Source organism: Notothenia coriiceps, unplaced genomic scaffold, assembly GCF_000735185.1.
Source record: "Notothenia coriiceps isolate Sejong01 unplaced genomic scaffold, NC01 NC01_scaffold00000339, whole genome shotgun sequence".
NCBI classification, from domain to species: domain Eukaryota; kingdom Metazoa; phylum Chordata; class Actinopteri; order Perciformes; family Nototheniidae; genus Notothenia; species Notothenia coriiceps.
Window position 1 is genome coordinate 560,334 of NW_011333040.1, and position 4,601 is coordinate 564,934.

Genomic DNA, 4,601 nt, shown 5'->3' on the forward strand with positions numbered 1-4,601 from the left:
CGGTTGGACCCCGGTGATCCTACCGCGACTGTCTACAATGGCGGAGTGGGAGAGGGTCCTCCCCCCCTCTATTCCACGTCGCCACCTTTCGCATTTCGTCGAGAGAACCGGTACCGGAGCACACGGTTTTACGCAGGGTGGGGGTTCCACCTAACAGGGTTGGCCGGGTCCTCTTGGTGTCCCGCGTCACCGCAACACGGCTAACCGCTTGTTCCAGGCGGAGACAGAGAGGTCTTGACTCAGGTCTGGACGGAAGTGGTGCAGGCCACACTTCGGAGGTGGACAGACCGTCCGGGGCGGAGAACTGTACTCCAGCCGGGGGGGCAAGAGGGCAGGGAGACTACACGTCTCCGGGAATCTCTGTTGTGTCACTTCGGGTGTTGGTGTCCAAGAGACAACCGCCAGTTGTTCCGCTGCCTCGCCTGAGGCGGGACGGACACCTACATAGGTGACACCGCCAAACGCGAGAGTGGGTCGTGTACAAACGGGGACATAATTCACCAAACTCACGACATCCTGGTTGTAGTAACGAACGATCAGATCCTCCAACGACACGGCTCCGGAGAACCCTTAGTTTGCTTCCGGCTATTTGGTGGAGACGTCCGGCTGCACATACATTATTAGGCTTCACCGTTGGGTGTTTCACTTCGTCGGCGTTACTCTTGTTTTCAGACGTACTACCAGTTTCGATAGTGCCAGCGGGGGGACTGCATCAGACCTTTTGACGGCTTCGACCCGTTCTCGGGCAGCCTCTAGCGAGGCCCGGCCGGGGCGCCCCCGGCCTTGATTTGGGCGGGGCATCTTGGTCGGCTCCCTCGTCCTCTCCGTAGCCCTCGGCACCCGCGAGACATGGACGGGAGAGAGAGGAGGAGTGGCACTGAAGTTGCGAGTGGGGCGACTCCTCTTCGGTCGCCGGTTCGTCATGCCGACTCGACGCGAGAAAGGAGGAGATATCGCCGACTTTCGCGACCACTGGGCTTCAACAGATAGGCTTCCCGGAAAGGCACCTATGCCCCGGCTTCTCTAGGAGACGGCGGAAAAACCTCTCGCGCGCACTCAGCGATTGGTGTGCACCGCACTAAGGGTGACACGGGCCCTCGTTAGTGTGCCGTCGCGTCGCCGGGATGCCTGGTAACCTTAGTCTTTAATAAGTTAGACGAACTACGTCGCCAGGCTTATTAGCGGACCAGAAGGACTCTGCTCCTTCCGCCCCGAAAGACAGACTCACCATAGCCTCCCCTCTGGGTGTGCGAGGCGTCGGTACCGGTTAGTGGTCGCCCTTAGGACTGCCTGGTTAGACGCGCCACCCTTGGGAGCACCTGCGGCCGAGTCTTCGCGGGCTGTTTGCTCTTATGAAGAGGGAGGAGCTGGGTTGCCCCGGCGGGCCGGGGCAGCTTACCGGCTTGTGTTTGTCCGTGCAGGACCCGGTGGGAGTGACCAGGAGGTAGACTAGTGGAGGCTCGAGGAGGACCAGGACGGGAGCAGTCGCTCTGAATTTACGCCTACCTTTCACAAGTCGCTACAACCGCAGACCTCGGCGACTCGCGTGTTGTTCCGTGAGACGTCCTGCTCTTTACAAACGACGGGAGGTGGCCCAACCAGTCACAGGGGGTTTGTGTGAACCACCGCCTAGTCGCGGGCGTTATTCGGTCCCGTACAATCCCGTTCCGGCTTACAAGTTGCTCAACCCCTCGGTATAAGACAGTGAAAGAAGATAGATAGAAAGAAATGCAAATCCGAAAGTCAACAACGACGAGCTACTTTTCTACATCCTACTGTCCTGCCCTTCCGCATCGGTGGGTATATGACATTGTAAGTCCACCGGAGAGGGCTAACCGCGCCTGATGCAAATACGTTGAGTCACCACTTACGTGCGTATCAGTACTATTCTCATCATGGGTATCCCCAGGTCATTTCTCCCGCCTCGACCAACTATATATTGATTGATCTCTTACCGTAAAGGTAATAGAGATTTATTAATTATACCACGAGAAGTACGACAAGTCATTTTTGACGGAGCACAAAAAGCCAATTCCGGAAGGACAAGGGAGTGATGTGGAGCGTCTGGCACACTGAAGGAGGTTCACGAGTATTCTTAAGACAAAAGAGGAATAAACTTACTAGAAAGACCACAGTGACCATATAGCCGTCGGTCTTGTTCAATTTCGGTATAAATAAAACAATTTCTTTTCAAGTAAAAAAATTTTTTTGTTGTTTTGTATTGACAACATCACCCACAATGACCTTATCGGAGGTATTACGTATATTATTAGATTTCTCCTCATTTATATAAAAATTCGTCCGGACTATAGCAGAAGACGAGGTAACGATGCTCCTTTTCCGGGTAGAAAGTTGGTGTACAAGGAGGAAGTGACACTCATCTTTGGCAACTCACTACATTTACTAAGACATATGGAGACACTTGTAATAATTAGACCTGTACAAAATATCAGGTGTCTCTAGCTCTCCCTCGGTGATACTCAGCATTGACGTCGTCGCTCACTAATCAACAGAAGGGACGAGAGACACCAAGTCATGCATGTACCGTGGTACGTGGAGGTGACACAGATGATGGTGGGCCAGCCTTGGACGATTCCTCAGGCCTGTGGGGCGCTGTCTCAGGAAGCAGGTGCAATAGGGGCGTTACCCACTCTGGGCCAACCTCTCCAGGCTTGGCTCCTGAGAGGGACAGACTGAGAAAGGTGGGGCTATCTGACAACGTCATTCAGACTATCCAGGCAGCAGGAGCAGGATCCACCACAGCCTGTTACAGGCCAAATTGGGCGGGATTCCAGCGATGGTGTGAAGAAAGGAGTCTAGAGCCTCTATCGTGTACGTTGGGCTCTATTCTTTCATATTTACAGTTACTGGTGGACAGGGGGCTGGCTCATTCCACAGTTAAAGTGTATGCAGCAGCCATTTCGTCCTGCCACGAGGGATTTGGAGGCACGTAAGCCTTCAGTCAGCCGCTTATGTTGCGGTTTTTGCAGGGGGTCAGGAGGCGGCGCCCAGTAGTGCACGCCTCCTCCCCACAATGGGACCTGCCGTTGGTGCGCGAGGCTCTGGTCACAGAACCATTTGAGCCTCTGGAGCTCTCTTCCCTGAAAGCACTGTCATGGAAGACAGCGTTGCTACTTGCCTTGACTTCGGGCTGTGGGTCAGTAGGTATCTGATCCCCCCCCCCTGGACATAATGCACTTATGTTTTTTCCCATGCTCCTTAGGGACCCGGGAAACATGGTGCGCAGAAAGGCAACATTTGGAAAAACTTGTCCATGCTTTTATCTTCAGTCGACTGGATAATGGTGTCTTTACAGGTCTCACTCACTTTTAAATCCAGGCTATATAACTATTCATATCTCACACTGCACTGGAGCTTGTATTCATGTATTTTATACCTGTTATTTTATTATCTTTGCTTTTTAAATGCCATTTTATAATGTGTTTCCGCTGCACTAATTCTTGATGTCTTTTCATTTTTGTATAGCACATTGAATTGGCTTGTGTTGAAAGGTGCTATATATTAATAAACTTGCCTTGCCTTACAAAGCTTTATATAAACTGTATATTATAAAGAGAGATGATTGAGGAAGAGACTCTTCAAAGGACAAACTCAATTTACAGTGAAATTAAAATATATTTGAGTATGAGTTTATCATATGCAGGAAGATAAACCAAAACAGAAACAAAATGGTGAGCCTGTTGAAGGCCTCATAATAACATTTAAATATTGTCTTCGAGCTCGAATAACTTGTGTTTTGAGCAAATGTATTATCCAAAAATCTTAAGCCTGGTAATATTTTTATAATATTTTATTTCAATCTGGAAGTCCTTTAGTTACTTTACAGATGTGGATGAATGATATGAAACATAATCAAGTGTTAAATCAGACTTTAGTTCCACCTGGAGTAAATCCACAAGCTACCCTGCAGTATACAAAGTCATTCAAGCTAGCTGCTCCTTTACCAGCTTTGAAAACACTTTCATGATCAATCATTATAAAACAAATCATATATATTATTCTGAAATGGACCAATCTGCACAACGAATACTTTTGCTGTGGCTACTTTAACTATATTTTGATGAGAATACTTTTCTACTTTTACTTGAGGAACATCTTGAATGCAGGACTTTTACTGTAACACAGTATTCCTACTATCTGAGTACTTATACTTTGACTCAAGTACAAGATCTGAGTATTTCTACTTTTACTACAAGACCTGAGTATTTCTACTTTTACTCAAGTACAAGATGTGAGTACTTCTACTTTTACTCAAGTACAAGACCTGAGTACTTTTACTCAAGTACAAGACCTGAGTACGTCTACTTTTACTCAAGTACAAGATCGGAGTACTTCTATTTTTACTCAAGTACAAGACCTGAGTACTTTTACTCAAGTACAAGACCTGAGTACTTCTACTTTTACTCAAGTACAAGATCGGAGTACTAATACTTGTACTCAAGTACAAGATCTGAGTACTTCTCCCGACTCAGCAAAATAAATGATGTTCATATACGTTCTTGAATCAATACAAAATATAACTTCCCCCTCCAGCCGCTACGTGTCGCAACTATGCCCGCGCTACATGGAGCTACGTCATC